Raw genomic sequence first — 19,297 nt, 5'->3', positions numbered from 1 at the left:
TCAGTGGCTACAACCTCACTTCTTTCCTAATCATACCCTCTTCCCTCCCACATCTTTTGTCTAGAGGGTCAGGTGCAAGAAAGACAAACACATTTTAACAAAACTTATGGAGAGATCCCTTCCCTTATGTCCTCCAGTTGGGCCTGCTTGGGAGGCTCAGTGGGCAATGTACTCAACCAAATGCTCATTATCCTTATGATCCAGGATCATGTCAATCCAAGAAGAGAATGCAGGTGGCTGAACCAAAATAAAATTTGAATCCTCTAGCCCTCTTTGGGCCAGCCTCCACCTGGAAGGTGTACCAACCTAGATGGCTTAGTGGTGCCATTAGGGGAAATTATGAAACTTTATGCCCAAGAAAAGTCAGGGCAGGATTCTGAATTTTCAAAAATACTTCTGTATAACCCTTCACTCTGCCCATCTAGAACATTACCCAGGAAGTAGCTGGGAAGATATTATCTCTTTCTGGAGAGAGCTGCATTTTTGTGTAGTGACCAAACTGCTTTACTAGATCGACCAGGAGGGGGTAAGGGAGATAAAGCACAAAAATATTTTTTTTTAATTAAGCTTTCTTATTTTGTGATAATTGTAGATGCACATACAGCTGTACGAAATAATACAGAGACAGCTCATGTACCATTTACAGTTGTCCTCAGTGGTAACATTTTGGAAAATCATAGCACAATATGCCAACAATATGCCATGGATACAGTCAAGCTACAGAACATCCCCATCAGTACAGGATCCCTCATGTTACCTTTTTAATGCCATACTCCTTTTTCTCCTGGCCCCCACTCCCACCTCCTTAACCCCTGAGAATCATGAAGCTGTTCTCCCTTTATCTTTTCTCTCTCTCTCTCTTTTTTAAGAGAAGCTGAGGTTTAATCATCTCCTTGGCCAGACTCAAGGCTGTGGCTGCCCCTGAACAACTCACACCTGGAAGCCACTGAGCATCGTTAGAGATGGAGTGGCCACTCAAGTCAGAGGATGAGTTAGGATGGGAAGGGGGAACTTGGGTGTCTCTGTCATTGCAAAGGATGTTATAGAAATAAAGTCACAACATATATATGAGAAACATCTAGTCTTTTACATTACTAGATATAGGTTTTTTTGTAGGACAAATTGTGGACATTCCCTTCTTTCTGAACATTTTTATGGTACTGAATTTTGTGACATGTCCATTCTGTATTGATTGATAGGTCTGTGTGATTTTTCTCCTTTAGGCTGTTGATATCATGGATTACCCCAACTGAATATTAAACAAGCCTTCCATCCTTGGAAAAAATCCACTTGGTCATGGTGTACAATTAATTAGTTTTATATATTGCTGAATTCTATTTGCTAATATTTTATTAAGGGTTTTTTAAATATATGTTTATGGGGGAAATTTGTCTGTAGTTTTCCAAGTCTGGGCCAATGAGACAAAAAGAACACCTTGGGTCCCTAGGTTACTAGTCTTTCTCCCTTCTACTTGCAGCCTTTCAAAGTCTTCCTCTGCTTATTTAAACAAGGATACCTTGGAGATAGTTCTGGTTTGGTTCCAGACCACTGCACTGAAGTGAATACTGCAATAAATACTGCAATACTGCAATAAAGTGAGTCAAATGAACTTTTTGGTTTCCCAGTGCATATAAAAGTTATACTTACAACTATAGTCTGTTAAGTGTGCAATAACATTATGTCTAAAAAAATGATATACATACATTAATTAAAAAGTTCTTTGTTGCTAAATAATGCTATCATCTGAGCTTTTAGTAAGTCATAATCACTGGTCACAGATCACTGTAACAAAATAATAGCAATGAAAAAATTTGAAATATTATGAGAATTACCGAAATGTGACATGGAGACACAAAGTAAGCAAATGCTGTTCAAAACAATGGCACCACTAGACTTGCTCAACACAGGGTTGCCACAACTTTAATTAAAAAAAAAAAAACCAAAACCAATATTTGAGAAGCACAACAAAGCAAAAAACCGTAAAATAGGGTATGCCTGATAATAAATCAGGATTTTTACTTGTAGTAGCAGAGGAAATGGGGAAAATGTCTACTCCATTTTCTTGCAAGTAGAATTCCCCAGGAATCTTTTTTAGTAGATAACTGTTCCAATAGTTAATGATATCAGATGCTTGTCAGTGGTAATGAGTGTGGAGGGTTAATCATATACCTTGACAATCAGCTCACTGTTGAGTAGCTTTTTAGATAAAAGCTGCATCCATCATTAGATTACAAATGTTCCAGAAAGCCAAACTCATGATTAATTTCAATGGCCAGCCAGTTCTCCTTTGTGGGCTTCCATGACTGCTAGAGGGATTGAATACTGTTAATCCACTCACATATTTTTTTTTTTTTTAACTGGCTGAGCAGTATCCTAACTTTTTTGGAGGGTTTGTGAAGATGTGATCACATTGTGATCAGAGCTAGCTAGACCAACGTGTCTGATTAGCCCACTGTGTCAGGCAGACTCTAAGGGGGCCCCCTCATGGCTTTTAGGAACCGCAGAGCTAGACTCTAGGAAGTGAGGGCAGCTGCTAGCTGACGTCCAGAAAGAAACTGGGAACTCAGCCCTATAACTGCAAAGAAAGGAATGCCACTAACAGCCAAAGGGAGCACAGAGGCGGATTCTTTTCCAGTTGAACTTTCAGATGAGGACGCAGCCTGTCAGACATCTTGATTGCAACCTTGTGAGACTCTAAGCAGAAGATCCAGTTAAGTCATGGATGGGCTCCTGACCCTTAGAAACTGTGCAATAATAAATTTGTGATAATCTGTGGCAGAGGAATAGGTAACAAATATAACAACCACAAGGACATCATCTGTGTAGTGAAAGCTTTAGAAGGTGGAGGCAGGCACTCAATAAATTCTGACCTACCCCTCCTGGCAAATGGCAGGTAAGGTCATAATGGTAAATACTTAAGATGCGGTACCACAAGCATAATTTGGAGACCCTGGTGGCCGGCTTCTCTGTATCGTAGTAGCCTTCCCTGAAAATGGAGATAATTATAGTATCTACTTCATAAGATGGTTGTGAGAATTACATATGATAATGTGGGCAAAATTGTTTAGAACAAGGCCTGGAACATTTCATGGCGTGTTGCTCTTGGCCTCTTCATGTTTCAGTGAGGTCACATTTCTATCATATCCTTATAATTGTGATTGATTTGCAGCCCAACCCTTCCCACCCCAACTAATCTACCAGCCAGTCAACCCCTTGATGATTTCCCCAGAATCAAAGTATCGTTTGGTGCCGTTCTGTCTAAATTCTCACAGAATAAAGCAATATTTGCCGTGTTTCTACGACTACCGACACTCAACAACAACGGAAGCCTCCAAGCCAGCCACTTTGGCCTCCCAAAGCCCTCCTGTAACCGGCACTGGGCTTCTCCGGCAGAAACAGCCACCTTTCTGGTTACTAAGGTCTTCAATGAAGGATTCATTCAAAGTCCCCCCCCGCCCCCACCCACAGAAGTGTACTGTCCCCAGAAACAGGCTCTCGCATTTTGCTATTTGCTCCCAGAGAAGCCGGGCGAGCGCAATGGTCGGGCGCGGCCTGCACGGCTGGGGGGGGGGGGGGGCGAGGGGCGGGGGGGGGCGTCCCGGGCCGGGCTCTTCCCTCGGAAACGCAGGGGCTTCGCGCCAGCTCGGGCGCGCCTGGATTTCAGCCCAAGAACAGGCTGCGATCGTCGTGCGGCTGAAGCCAGGCAGCCTAGCGGCCCGGAGGCCCGGCTGTGCGGGTCCCGGCCCCCCGCCCCCCGGCCGGCCCCCCGGCCCGCTGCCCCGCCGACTGCCACATCAGCGCCCGCGCCGCGCCCCCAGGTCCCCGGCGGGGATGCAGCGAGCCCGCCCTGCGGCCGGGGGCGGGGCGGGGGCGGGGCGACGGCGGGAGTGGCGGGCGGCCGGGCCAATGGGCGGCCAGCAGGGGGGCGCGGCCGCCAATGAGCTGCGGCTCCGGGCCGCCGGCCCGCCGAGCTCCGAGCCCCGCGGGGGGGCCCAGATGAGGCACATCTGGACAGCTGCGCCGAGGGGCTGTGCGGCCCCTTGGCGGGCCCCACGTCAGCTGGGCACGTCCCCCACGTCCTCGGCGGCCGGCCACTTACTATTATTCGTATTCCCAGAGAAGCCACCGAGGATCCCAGCTTCCAGCGCCCCCCCCACCCCCCCCCACCCCGCTAACTGAGACGCGGCCAGAGCCCGTCCAGCGCACAGTTTAATTTTCATGGGGCTCTGGCATCAGCGACAACAAAAGCCCAGCTGCTGTCTGATTTAACACTGGCAAAGTGAGAAAAATAGTGTGGGGTAAACACACCAAGTTGGGTAAGTTGGGGAGACGGGCCGGGGAGCTCACTGCCCCCGCGGGGTCTCTCTCCTGCGCGGTTTTGCTCCTCGGATCTGCTCCCCGCAGGGATGCAAACGGCGCGCCCCGCGCAGACCCCCCCCCCCCAGCTTCCTTTTCTTCTGCTTTGCTAACACTTTGATTTGGGGAGGGGGGCGGTTACGTGTGTGTTGTTTCAAAAGTTTCCTGGGAACAGAGATTTAGCTGGTATCCTGTCGTGACCCTCCCCAGACCTCGGAGCTGAATCCACTGATGGATTTCTTTTCCGGTTTTCCTTCTGCGGGGACAGAGTGCACATTTGTTAAAGCTGAAATCTTTATCCAGTCGCCCTTCCCTGACTGTTTTGACAGAAGATTGGGAAAGTTACCAGATTTATTCCGAGTTAGCGAAACTTCTGCTTCTGTTAATAGGATGTTTAATGTTAAGTAGCTAACATTCTGAATTCCACAGGTAACTGGTGTTGCACTTACGTGTGAAAGTAGTTGTGACCCAAATATGTCTTTTCTGTGTTCTGCTGTTCATAGTGGGAGGCCAAATTCCTTTATGGTTGTTTTAAAAACACACACACACATTGAATATGTGACAGATGATTATATGCATTGATGACCTTATACCTGTATGTTAATCCCATAATCCTATCAAACTATTACTTAGGGTCATAGATGTGGATACTTGCAGATCATTGTGGCACATATTTCAGGATTTAGAAGGGACATGATAGCAAATATTGAGCTAGGTGAGTGGCCCGAGGCCCATTCCATTCAAAATATCTGTAATTTTGTTTGAGCAATGCTTTGGATTTGAGACTTTGTCATATGTTATATTTACTGTCACGGCGGATCTGGCCCGAATTGACGTGTAATTTCTGGCTCAGAGAGCAATAGGTGGGGATTTGGTGCCATAATTGCAAGTTGCAGAGTGTTTTTGCATCAGGATGGTAGTGCAAACAGTGGGTGGGACAGTTTGAAGTGGTTTTCAGCGATGGGCAGGGTTAGAGGGAACAGTGTCGCCGAGCAACAACCGCAAGGGCCCGTTGGCCTGGTTCAACCCACGACCCCACCGTTTAAAGCTCGGGTAAGTTACTCAGCCCATCTGTGCCTCAGTTCCCCCCTCCGTAATGTGGAGATATTCATAGCACCTACCTCACGGGCTGTCTCGAGGGCGAAGTGAGTTAACCTGGGCTAAACCGTAGTTCTGGCACCCAGTGAGTCTTTGCTGTTGGACTCCCTCTCCATTTCCTTCCTTCTCGGCTTCCTCTGCCGCCTGCCGGGGTCCCCGCCACCATTCTGCGCTCTGGCCTAGCTGCTAGCATTTGCCCAGGGCTGACCTCTTGGTCACGATGCACTGCATGAGGCTGGGAAGGAGAGAGGTCTCGGGAGGAGAGTGGAATTGATCAGGTGTCAGAGAAGTAGCTAGAAGGTTCTGGGAGTAAAGAGGGTGAAAAGAGGACTTGTTATTGTAGGGTGGGGTTTGGTTGGTTTTCTCAGGGAGCAGTTTGGGTTGAGAGGAAAGGGATCATGGAGGAGCAGGTGGCAGGCGTTTGGGAGGAAGGGAAAGCCCGGGGAGAACACCGAGGCTGGGAGGTGTCGATCTGTCCCGGGCCGGTGGGTTGTGATGCAGGATCCTCTGTGAGCAGTTCGTGGGTGGAAGGGTTGGGGAGGTGGGAGAGGTAGGAGAGGATGGTGTGGAGAGCCTGCGGGGGAGAGGAGGCTTGGGACATAGGTGGGCGGGGCGGAAATGGCAGCCGTTATGTAGTGTTTCTGGAACCATCTGTCTCTGGGGTCTTGTCTCCACCTCTCGCCATCCACTGCACTACGTCCGTGACTCCCTTGAAGGCCTGCAGGCCGTGTGGGTAGGACTGAGCAGTGAGCCTGGGCCAAACCTTCTAGACTCTGTGGCACCTGTCTGGGAGCTCTGCTGAAGTGGTCTGACCTTCTGGGCTCTTCCCCGCCATATGTCTTAGAAACAGGTCTTGCCCAGTCTTTGCCGTGGATGTGATTGCACCCCCCACCCTCCACCGCCCCACACACACTGTGTCTACCCCTGCTGCGAGAATCGTCTATTCCCAGTGGTTGTAACTTTGTAGTGTGCAGGGTGGCCGTGGGTAAGACCTGCTATGTGTCCCCAAGCGGAGGGGCAGTTGGGAGCGCTCCTGCCTTCTCCTCCCTGAGGGCGTTCTGCTGGGGCAGAGAGGACCGAGTCCTGGCCCTGGCACTGCTGCCCACCACCCGTGTGACCTTGGGCAGCACATGGGGTCCTTACGCCCCTCCTTGTGCTGTCATCCGTGCAATTATCTCTAAGGTCCCTGCTCCCTTGGATGACCGTTCTTCCCCTCCTCTCCCATTGCTGGGCCAGTCCTGGCTTGCAGGTGGCTCACTGGGACGTGCGCAGGCAACGTTTCCTGACCACTGAACACATGGCAAACCTGACTCTGAGGGCTGACTGGGTTTAGGTCATGTGATCCTCTTACCAGCCCCTGGACGGTGGGTACTATTGACTGAGGGCACAGAGGCACAGTCATAGTGAGAGGCTTGCTCAAGGTCACATGGTGAACAAATGGCACATGCACACCCCGTCTAACTCTGGAGGCCAAACCCTAACCACTAGGCTACACCTCTCTCTCTCTCTCTCTCTCTCTCTCTCTCCCCCATCTATCTATATATGGTTGGGCCACTCTTGCTTGTCCTGATGGAGTCCAGAAGTCCACGGGAGTAGGATTGTTGGAGGGGGAGGGCACATTTGGTAAAATTTCCCTGGAGGGGCCGGAATATCAACAGGTGTCCTGTGTATGGGACGTGCTGTGTGTGGAGACAGAAGGCATTTCACATCTGGGGCTCAGCGCAGGCCAGCACTCTGTCTTTTCATTTGTCTGAACCAAACCCGCCACAATGCCCCGATGTATAGCAGACGCTCTAGAAATACCAGCTGGATGATGATCCTTTTTGAAAAGCTGGAAGTGTCTAAGAACCAGAAGCAATTGTTTCCCCTTTGTTTACCTGCTTTCTTCTCCTGCTACGCTCCCCACTGGGAGCTTTCGTCGCTGGTTCCATCTATATCCTTTTCAGTCCTTCTGTGAGGAGCTCTCGCAGGAACAGATCTAAACATAATTTGAAAATATAAATAAGGGGCACCTGGGTGGCTCAGTCGGTTAAGTGTCTGGCTCCAGCTCAGGTCATGATCTCAGGGACCTGGGATCGAGCCCCCGAGTTGGGCTCCCTGCTCAGGGGGAGTCTGCTTCTCCCTCTGCTCCTCCCCATGCTGGTGCTCTCTCTTTCTCAAATAAATGAATAAAATCTTTTTTATTTTATTTTATTATTTTATTTTAAATAAAATCTTAGAAAAAGAAAAAATATAAATGGGACCACAATTTTTAAAATTGAAATATAATTGACAGTGTTATATTAATTTCAGGTGTAAAATAATTCAACAATTCTACACATTACTCAGTGCTCAACACAATCAGTGTACTCTTGCCCTCTTTATCTATTTCACCCCTCCCCCATCACTTCCCTTCAGGCAACCCCCAATTTGTTTTCTGTATTTAAGAGTCTATTCTTGGGGCACCTGCGTGGCTCAGTGGTTGAGCACCTGCCTTTGGCTCAGGTCGTGACCCCGGGGTCCTGGGATCGAGTCCCACATCCGGCTCCCCACATGGAGCCTGCTTCTCCCTCTGCCTGTGTCTCTGCCTCTCTCTCCTTGTCTCTCTCTGTGTCTCTCATGAGTAAATAAATAAAATCTTAAAAAAAAGAGTCTCTTCTTTTGTTTGACTCTTTTAATTTTGTTCATTTGTTTTGTTTCTTAAACTCCATGTATGAGTGAAATGATATGGTATTTGTCTTTCTTACTCTGACTTATTTCACTTAGCGTTACATCCTTTGGGTCCATCCATGTTGGTGCAAATGGCAAGATTTCATTCTCTTTTCTTTTATGACTGAGTAGCCTTCCATTGTGTGTATGTACCACATCTTTATTTATTCATCAAAGAACACTTGGGTTGCTCCCATAATTTGGCTATTGTAAATAATGCTGCCATAACACAGGGGTATATTTATATATTTGAGTTAGTATTTTCATTTGTTTTGTGCACATACCCAATAGTGAGATTACTGGATCATATGGTAGTTCTATTTTTAACCTTTCGAGGAACCTCCATACTGTTTGCCACAGGGGCTGCACCAATTAGCATTCCCAGCAATACTGCAGAGCGTTCCTTTTTTCTCCACGTCCTTGCTAACACTTGCTTCTTGTCTTTTTGATTCTAGCCTTTCTGACAGGTGGAGGTGATATCTTGTGGTTTCAATTGTTGTTTCCCTGACAATTAGTGATGTTGAGCATCTTTTTATGTGTCTGCTGGCCATCTATATGTCGTCTTTGGAAAAAAGATGTCTATTCAGCTCCTCTTCTCATTTTTTATTTGGATTATTTGTTTTTTGGGAAGGTTGAGTTGTTTAAATTTTTCATCTATTTTGGATATTAACCCCCTATTGGATATATCATTTGCGAATATCTTCTCCTATGCAGTAGGTTGCCTTTTAGTTTTGTTCATAGTTTCCTTCACTGTGCAAAAGTCTCCTATTTTGGTGTAGTCCCAATAGTTTAATTTTGCATTTGTTTCCCTTGCCTTAGGAGACAGATCCAGAAAAATGTTTCAATGGCCGATGTCAAAGAAATTGCTGTCTATGTTTTCTTCTAAGAGTTTTATGGTTTCAGGTCACACATGTAGGTCTTTAATCTGTTTTTAGTTTAATTTTATGTATAATGTAAGAAAGTCATCCAGTTTCATTCTTTTGCATGTAGCTGTCCAGTTTTCCCAGCATGTCTTTTCCCCATTGTATATTCTTGCCTCCTTTGTCATAGATTAATTGACTATACAAGTGTGGATTTATTGGGGCTCTCTATTCTGTTCTGTTGATCTGTATATGTTTTAATGTAAGTACCCTACTGTTTTGATTACTATAGTTTTGTAGTACAAATTGAAAACTGGGATTGTGATACCTCCAGCTTTATTCTTCTCTTTCAAGATTTCTTTGGCTATTTGTTTATTTATTTATTTATTAGAGACAGAGAAAGAAAGAGAGAGAGAGAGAGAGGCAGAGACACAGGCAGAGGGAGAAGCAGGCTCCATGCAGGGAGCCTGACGTGGGACTCGATCCCAGGTCTCCAGGATCACACCCTGGGCTGAAGGTGGCACTAAACTGTTAAGCCACCCGGGCTGCCCTTCTTTGGCTATTTTGAAGTCCCATACAAATTTTAGGATTATTTGTTCTAGTTCTGTGAAAAACGGTGTTGGTATTCTGATAGAGATTGTATTAAATATGTAGATTGTTTTGGGTAGAACGGACATTTTAATAATATTGGTCCTTTCAATCCATGAGCTTGGAATATCTTTCTATTTGTTTGTGACTTCTTCAATTTCCTTCACCAGTGTTTTATATTTTGGAGTACTGATATTTTACCTCTTTGATTGTGTTTATTCCTAGGTATTTTATTCTTTTTGGTGCAATTGTAAATGAGATTGTGTTCTTAATATCCCTTTCTGCTACTTCATTATTAGTAAATAAAAATGCAACAATGTATATTAATTTTGTATCTTGAAACTTTACTGAATTCATTTATAAATTCTAGTAGTTTTTTTAGTAGAGTCTTTAGGGTTTTCTCTATATAGTATCATGTCATCTGTAAATAGTGAAAGTCTTACTTCTTTCTTACCAATTTGGATGCCTTTATTTCTTTTTCTTGTCTGATTGCTGTGGCTAGGACTTCCAGCACTATGTTGAATAAAAGAAGCAAGAGTGAACAACATTGTCTTATTTGTGAAAATGGTGGAAAGCTATTTTTCATCATTGAAAATATTGATGTTTGGAACCACAGCATATTTATTTAAAAAAATAGAGAAACTGAGATGCTCCAAGGCTTGTGGAAAAATGAGGCAGGTGTCAGGTAAATATTCTATTTCTATTTCTTGGACCTCAAAGTTTATTGTCTTATTTCTGGAGATGTTGTGGTTTGGGGATAAGAACTTCTCATTATGAAGGTCAATGTATGGTTATTTTAGATGTCCCATTATTAGTTATACCCAGTCTAGATTTGATATCTTTTTGGCACTTCATTCTTTAAGTATTTTATATTTATATATCTTTAGCTCTCAAATCAACTTTAAAATAGTATTTGAAAAATATTTTAATTTGCTTTTTACTTCAATATACTGGTGTAGCCACTCTTTTCAGTATAACACTCTGACTGAGCACAGAGACATTGAGGGCTTCAATTCCAGATCTGCTTCTTAGTAGTATACCTTGAATAAATCACTTTCTCTAGGAGGCTTTATTATATTTATAAAGTGGGGGGTATCAATAGGCATTAAATGAGAAAAATCTATATAAAGAATTTCGTATAATGTCTTGACTCACAGTAAAGCCTATACATATAAGCAATTCATTGTTTATTGTGGTAAGAAGCATAACGTAAAATTTTAGCCATTTGTAAGTGTGTAGTTCAATGGCATTAAATACATTCACAGCAACAATCACAGCGATCCATCTCCAGAACTTTTTCAGCAAACTGAAACTCCACAGTCATTAAACAATAATTCTCTGTTACCCTCTCTGACTGGCAACCACTACTATACTGTCTCTGGAAGTTGACTACTCTGTGTACCTCATATAAGTGGAATTATACAATACTTGTCCTTTTATGACTGGCTTATTTCACTTGGCATAATGTTTTCGAGTTTCATCCATGTTATAGCATGTGTTTTTAAGGTTGAATAATATTCCATTGTATGTGTATGTCATATTTTGTTTATCCATTTATTTGTTGAAGGACATTTGGGTTGTTTCCATCTGTGATGGCTAAGTTTTTATGTCAACTTGGCTAGGCTACACTAACCAAATAAAGCTATCCTAGATGTTTCTGTGAAGGTATTTTTTTAGATGAGGTGAACATTTAAATCAGTAGACTTGAGTAAAGCAGATAGGTCTCCATTATGTGGCCTTGTCCAATCATTTGAGGGTCTTTATAGAGAAAGACTGACGTCCCTTGAACAAGAGAAAATTCTGCCAGAAGATTGCTTTTAGACTTAAACTGCAGCATCATCTCTTCCCTGAGTTTCTAACCTGATGGCTTATCTTGAAGATTTTGGACTTGCCAGCCTCCATAATCATGTTAGCCAATCCCTAAAATAAATCTCATATACATATACAGTTATAGATTTAGCTATATGTAGACAATAGATATAGACATACAGATGTGTAAATATACATAGATATCCTATTAGCTTTATTTCTTTGGAGAACCTTATCTAGTACACCATCTTTTAATTATTGTGAATAATACTGCTATGAATGTTGGTGTACAGTTATCTGTTGGAGTTCCTGCTTTTGGTTCTTTTGGATATATACCTAAAAGTGGAATTATAGGATCATAAAGTACTTCTTATAGGAATAAAAAAAATGGGATCCCTGGGTGGCGCAGCGGTTTGGCGCCTGCCTTTGGCCCAGGGCGCGATCCTGGAGACCCGGGATCGAATCCCACGTTGGGCTCCCGGTGCATGGAGCCTGCTTCTCCCTCTGCCTGTGTCTCTGCCTCTCTCTCTCTCCCTCTCTCTCTCTCTGTGACTATCATAAATAAATAAAATTTAAAAAAATTTAAAAAAAGTAATAAAAAAAATGCCCAGGGCCCAATAAGGTAAAATTCACAATGTCTGGGACTCCAAAATAATGAAGCAGTTGTATTTAAAATGGAAATATAGACACTATCCCTGACTGTCCTGGGGGTGTACTTACATGCATATATTTGTACTATTAAAAAGTCAAACAGTTGAGGTCTTCAGTATAGTAACATTTTGTACATAATAGGCCAAAGTTTGCCAAACCATGATCTGTGTTGATTTTACCTTGGCTCAGTTCTTAGAAGAACTTCTGTCTCAGAAGAACAACGAATATTATTGTTTTTTTTAAAAATTATTTTTCTGTGTTTGATAACTCCAACCTCCCCATTGGATTATGGTGAGGTAAAGTCAGCTAAGAGTAATACTGGTCAAATGCATCATGCATCCTAAGGATTGGGACTAGGAGTAGGAGGTAATGGGTGGGGAGTGAGGTGAGGATAATTTATTGAGGCTAATGGATGACTCAGAATCATAGGCCTTATAGAGCAACAAGGGCCCAAGCAGGGCTGCCAAGATCTGCTGACAGATCTAAGGGGCCTGGCTAAGCTGGAGTCTAGAACCAGAAGCCTTTGAAACACAACAGAAGCACATGAGGGGTGAATTCAGCAAAGTCCAGTTGGGACTGTGACTGAAATTGAAGAGGCAGGACTTGATTTCATTATTAGAGGTATGAGGCTAGGTCAGAGAAGGATGCCAGGAGTCAGGCTTGGGCTTAAAGCTCTGGAGGTTCATAGCTGAGTCTCAGGCTTTGAGCCTGAGCTGTCTATTCTCCTTCTGCGAATTGGACAGTTTTTCTGTTTCTCTGCTCTACTGCTTCCTTGAAGTCCAGTCTGACACTCTATCTTCTGGATATCTCTGCATAAATGCTTTGCTGCTGGAACAAACAAGTTTTTTTATTTTTTAAAAACATTTGAATATACTTCACACACAATGTTACATTAGTTTCAGGTGTACAATTTAGTAACTTGACAAGTTTATAGAATAAATGAGTTTTCTTCTGTTTGGCTGCTGAGCACCTTGTCATTCTTTCCTGCTTTGTGCAGATACATTGCTGTTCTTCATACAACTTGCACGTTCCTCGGATGCTCTGTGTAAGGCCTATGATTCATTTCTCTGATTCATTTATTAACATGTAACCCAGATCAATTATTACAAAAGCTCTTAAGATGACAACAAGATATTATTGCTATCATTTGATAGAGATTTTACTTTCTTTGGAGGATAGGGACTAAATGCTCACTCTTTGGGAAAACTGGAAGTCAGTTTGTATTTTATTTTATTTTATTTTTTTAGTTTAGTTTAGTTTAGTTTAGTTTATTGAGAGGGAAAGAGAGAGAGCACAAGCAGGGGGAGCAGTAGAGGGGAAAAGGAGAAGCAGGCAGTTCACTAAACAGAGAGCCAACACCGGGTTGGATCCCAGGACCTGGGGTCACGACCTGAGCTGAAGGCAGGTGCTTAACCGACTGAGCCATCCAGGTGCCCCAGTTTGTCTTTTAAAGGAGAGGTACTAAAGTCACTTTTTTTTTTATCTAGAAAGGAAGCTTTCAGTCAGATGTCTTGGAAAACTACTTTTCTTCCAGCCATGACCATACTATGGATTGGGATGCAGGGATGGATGCTGGTCAGTATTCTTATGTCACTGTGATGGTTCTCATAGCAGAAATGAATCATTTGCAGTATTTAATAATAATAGCAGCAGTAAGAACAGCCACACTAGATGATAGATGGTCTATTTATCACTTTAATTTCTTCCAAATCAGCATTGTTTGGAGGAGGTTCTGTTCCTTTCATGTTTTCCACTGAGAGAGGGGTAGATGCAAGACAGACTAGGAGAGCATGGGTGAGAGGTGATTTCTTCTGCCTCTATCTGATGAACTCAGGGCTGCCTTCCATACTCCTGTGCATATGAGGGGCCATGAGCCTACCAGAAAGATGCCGTTCAGAACAAAGATTATGGTTTCTGGAGAGAAATGTGCAAAAACTTGATAATATGTAATTGTTATCTTATTAATTGTGATAAGTGTTGTTGGTTTTGCTTTTGGCATTATTTTTAATTATTTGTGTTTCACGGTGGTAATGAGTAAGAGAGGGTGGGGTAGTGAGTGGATGAAACCGATTCTGCACCTTGATAGGTGGTGACATTCTGATTGCTTCTTGGATGGGAGTTGAGTTTTCCACAAGAGAATAAACAAAAAGCATAGTCCGACCTGTAAATACAGAGAACAAACTGATGGTTGCCAAAGGGGAGGGGGTGGGAGGGATGGGAAAAATGGGTGAAAGGTTGTGGGTGGTACAAGCTTCCAGTTATGGAATGAATAAGTCATGGGAATAAAAGGCCCAGCATCAGGAATTGTAATTGTGCTATATGGTGACAGGTGGCAGGTACACTTGTGGTGAGCCCAGCATAACGTATCAACTTGTCAGATACTGTGTTGTACACCTGAAGCTAATGTAACATTGTGTCAACTACACTCAAATAAAAATAATTTTTAAAAAAAGATTAGGGCTATCAGTGAAAAAGTACCTGCTCCTACCTTCAGAAAGGAGAGTCCTACATTTTATGGAAAACAGTTTGACTCTTACTCGGCCCACTTAAGCTTCTGAATTTTCCTTTTGGTACATTATCAGTCACTGCTTGTGCTGAGTCATAAAGCATATTGCCAGATGTGGAAATGGATTATTGTTAATGAGGCACTTGGTAAGGCCTGAAGGACTGTGGGCTCAATGGCTATTTGCTTTCCTACATTGTTTGGCACATCATCACTTTACTTTTCCATGTTTCACTTAACAAACAATGTTTAGAAATATCCTCTCCTCCATTATCCCCAAACCAAGTTTGTCTTTTTGTCCTTTTCCTGTGGGTATGATCTGAGAAGGAACTCATCAAGGGCAGTCCTGAACCCGTGTTGACTAAAAAAAAAGCAAGAATAGGGATCCCTGGGTGGCGCAGCGGTTTGGCGCCTGCCTTTGGCCCAGGGCGCGATCCTGGAGACCCGGGATCGAATCCCACGTCGGGCTCCCGGTGCATGGAGCCTGCTTCTCCCTCTGCCTATGTCTCTGCGCCTCTCTCTCTCTCTCTCTCTCTCTCTCTCTCTCTCGACTATCATAAATAAAAAAAATAAAAAAAAAAAAAGCAAGAATGAAGGTGAACTTAAAGCCAGTGAAGAAGCAGAAAGAGGAAAAAGGAAATGACTGAACCAATCTTCTCAAGAATTTTCTTGGAAGTTTGCTTGAAGACTAATTTCCTCCCTTAGCCATAGAGTTGAGTCTTATATTTTTTGTAATTACTTCTTGTAGAGTTCGACTGCTGCTAAACTGATGACCAAAGTAGACTCTTCCAATTTTTTAAAAAAATCTTTTATTTATTTATTTATTTATTTATTTATTTATTTATTTATTCTTGAGAGACACACACAGAGAGAGGCAGAGACACAGGTAGAGTGAGAAGCAGGCTCCCTGCATAGGAGCCTGATGTGGGACTCGATCCCAGGACCCTGGGATCTCGACCTCAGCCAAAAGCAGATGCTCCATTGCTGAGCCACCCAGGCACCCTCAAGGACTCTTCCAATTTGATAGAGTAGAGAAATCTCTTCTGTAACCAAAATTATAGGAGATTTTCTGCCAGTAAGCACTCAGATTTCTTACTGGGTCTGCTACAAGATTTGTCTTACCAGATCAATCTAGTTGGTGAGGTTAATTAGGCCCAGTCAATCTTAAATTTAAAAAAAGAAAAACCAGTTACAGAGGTAGAAAGCTTGTGAATCTCCCAGGGAAACAGACATGTGTGTGGAAGTCCAGTTCAGTATTACATCTTATAGAGAATTTGTTCTTTTCCTCTCTAGGGCCCTCCACCCAGGAGATATGACATCTGAGAGCATGTAATTCATCCACAGTTTCTCTCAGGTCTCTTTAAATCACTCAGGGGACAAATTCTCTGTCTGCAGGGCCCACTTTGCAGGTGTGCAACCTGTATAGTTGTGCAGGGTTCCAGTTTTAGGAGGGCCCCATGCTTGTTTTGATGGTCTGCTGTCACTGTTCTGAAAATCCCAGCAATTTATAAACAAAGAACTCCACATTTTCATTTTGCTCTGGGCCCTACAAATCATATAGCTGGTTCTACCTCTGCTTTCAGGGTCACTCGAGTGTAGTAAGAGTGAGAAAGTAAAATCAAGAGCCTGTTTCATCACTTTCCTCCATTTATGTATCCAGGTGGGCATCTCAGGAAACTGTGGCTCGTTCTCTTGTCTTCATTGATTTAATGTTTAATCTCTTTTCTGTTTTTAGAGGATCTTTTCCCTTCTAGAATAATCTCTGTACTAATTTAGAGCCTATAGTTAAAAGGGTGAGTCAGGTCTTGGCAACATGCGGTACTTCCATGCTTTGAAAAGACATGTTTTCTAAATCTCCTTGTTTTACTTTGTTTTATGGGATTTTTAAAAAAGATTTTATTTATTTATTCATGAGAGACACACACACACACAAAGGGGCAGAGTGTTTTATGGGATTTTGATAGTACAACCTCAACTTCATAGGTGCATTGTACACACACTCCAGCAGGTCTTATTTTTAAAGCAAGAACCAAAAAATATTCTGATTGGTTGGTGGGTCCAAATGCCGAAGCCAGCAGCAATGATTGTGAATATTCATTCCGGAGTTTTCTTAGTTTTCATAGATGCCCTTGGGTAGGAGTGGGTATGAGCTAGTTGGCTTGGAAGGTTGGCCCAAGTAAGGGAAACAAAGTCATGGGTGGGCCTAATTCCTGTGGGAACCGACTTTTGCTGTGCTTACACACTGAACACCTAAGCTGGCTGGTTGGACAATTTCACACAAATGATTAATCAGGAGACAGAATTGGTGAGAGCAATAAATGAAAGTTTTGGAGTGAGTCAGCAGTGCCTCCCTGACTGCAAAGGACAGTGTCTTTGGTAAGTGAGAACATGCCTACTAGGTTGACAATCTGACTTGCATGTCTGATGATATTAATTGCAGGGTGTTATGGGCCAGGTTTCTGTAGGTTGGGTGGAGATGGAGGCCACTGGCAGTGTACAATGCTGAGGGAGAAATGTGAGTGGGAGGAAGAAAAGAGATTTCTCTGGGGCTGCTGCAAGGCTGATGTTGGTGAAATATGCTCGTCTTTCTTGAGTATTAAACAGTCAGGATTTGTTAGCTCCTGAGCAGCACATCTTCGGTACTTACGATCCATGAGAAATTTGGGTGAAGGTAGTAGTGTGGTAAGTTTTAATCTCGTGTTTTCCTACTACTTTTCATTGGTGTGTGAATGTGACTGAAAGGTGTCCAGTTTTAGCCTACCAATTTTTTTTATTCTGTTGGAAAATTTTCAGCATTAATTAAGAAGCAAAGACTCGGTTTTAACTTCTTCTTTCTTATTCTTTCTGCTCCAATTCTAAGATGTTTGCTGTACTGAGAGACTAGGAAGGGAGAATTGATCCAAAACAGTGAAAGGTTAGTTCACCATTTCTAGATTAATCTTTAGTATGTAGAGAATAAGACATTTTGATTCATATAGATCTAGTTTGAATACTGATTCTTACTATGTGTTTGGGATATTGTGAAAATAACCTCTCTGGACTTCAGTTTCCTGATTTGTAAAATGGGGGTAATAATACCCCCTTCCCAGTGTGGCCAGAAGTTAATGAGATAATGTTGGCCAAGAGCCTGGTGTCCTATCTGTCACGTGGTAGAAACTCAATAGAAACTGGTACTTTAAGTGTGTCAACTCCACCATCCCTCTTGAGGGGATAGTCATGGCTTGCCATTCTCAACTCCCATACTCATGAATATTTTCCCAGCCAACTTATTATTGGCTATGGCTGATTGAGACAAAGCTAAGCTTAGCCTAATTCTAATGATTCCATGGACATATCACTTCATTTTAAGTTAAGATCTAGCATGTCAGAGCAGATATGGGGAGACCTGTGTCTTAAATGCTGAATTCTCCTTGATTTGTGACATTTTCCCCCTCTGGGATCTTCAGAATCTGGCAGTGGAAGCACATTCCTGCCATCTACTCTTTCCATCCATCCATTGTCCATCCATCCATTCATTCATTTATTCATCCATTTATGCATCTGTTCATCCATCCAACACTTATGTATTGAACAACTTACTATATGCCAAGAATAGTTCTAAGAGCCAGAAATCAAGCAGTAAAGAAAAATAAAACTTCCTACATTCATGGAGCTTTCATTCTAATTGCAATACACAGAATAAGTCAGTAAATTATGCTGTATGTTAGAAGGAGATGAATTATGGGGAAAATAAAGCAAGAAAAGGGGATGGGGTCTTGAGACAGTTTGAAGTTTTAAATAGATAAGGGAAGACCTCCCTGAAAATGTATTTGATCAAAGTCTTAGAGGAGATAAGAAGGAAGAATATTTCAAGCAAGTACAACTTGGAGGCAGAGGAGAGCCTGATGTGTTCAAGGAGAATCAGGGAGGTCAGTGCTGTTGGTAGGGAGGAGAGGAGATTAGAGAAGTGACGGGGGCTAAATCATGTGGAGCAATGTAGGCCATCATGAGGACTTGAGCCTAACCTACATTTCAACAGGATTATCCTGACTTCTGTGTTAAGAATAGTCTGAAAGGGGCAAAGGCAGAAGCAGAATCCAGTTAGGAGACCATTTTTATAATCCAGGTCTATCCCAGAGCAATCTCGGGGGAGGTGGTGAGAGGTGGTCAGATCCTGCACATATTTTGGAGATAGAGCCAACAGGATTTTCCAACAGACCGGATGTGGAAAGTGAGAGAAAGAGGAGTCAAGGATGACCGTAAAATTTTTGGTAAAACTGGGAGGATGAAGTTGTCATTGAGTGGAGAAAATGGGAGGTAGGAGATCTGGTCAAGGTGCCAGGAGATCTGCTTTGGACAGTTTTGAGTTTAAGATGTGTGTTGTTGGACAGCTGAGTGGGTAGTTGGATATGAGGAGTGGAGGGTTTCCGGGGAGAAGTCTGGCTATAGATAAAAATCTGGGAATCATGGGCACACAGCATACTGTTGAGTGCTGTGAAAAGGGATGAGATTCCCCAGTCCTGAGGAGATATAAAAGAGTTCTAAAACCTGAGCCCTAGGACGTTATAATTTTGAGAAGCTAGGGATTAGGAGAAGCCAGGAAAGAAGGAGGGGCCCGTGAAGAGGAAAAATATGGGATGAATATTTTCCAGGAAGCAGGCAGTGATCAGCTCTGTGAAATTCTGCTAGTGGCTCAGGTAAGCTGAGACAGACTTGACCATTGAATTTAGCAACGTGGGCATCTTTGGTGACCTTGACAAGAAAG

The 19,297-nt window shown here is 43.2% G+C and overlaps 1 protein-coding gene across 3 annotated transcripts in view; it reads left to right on the top strand.

Moving 5' to 3' along the window:
• Positions 1-4,151: 4,151 nt before the first annotated feature.
• TMEM45A (transmembrane protein 45A) overlaps positions 4,152-19,297 on the top strand; it is a 65,995-nt gene continuing 50,849 nt past the window's right edge. The window contains exon 1 of one of the 3 annotated variants that reach the window (XM_055315924.1): positions 4,152-4,316. The gene's annotated coding sequence lies outside the window, so the exon portion shown is untranslated. Of the gene's footprint in view, positions 4,317-5,346; positions 5,410-17,073; positions 17,236-19,297 lie in introns of those variants that run through there. The other 2 variants (XM_055315926.1, XM_055315922.1) reach the window with 2 other exon arrangements.

The sequence above is a fragment of the Nyctereutes procyonoides genome, unplaced genomic scaffold (genome assembly GCF_905146905.1).
Source record: "Nyctereutes procyonoides isolate TBG_1078 unplaced genomic scaffold, NYPRO_anot_genome, whole genome shotgun sequence".
NCBI classification, from domain to species: domain Eukaryota; kingdom Metazoa; phylum Chordata; class Mammalia; order Carnivora; family Canidae; genus Nyctereutes; species Nyctereutes procyonoides.
This window is presented reverse-complemented; position numbering and strand designations above follow the sequence as displayed.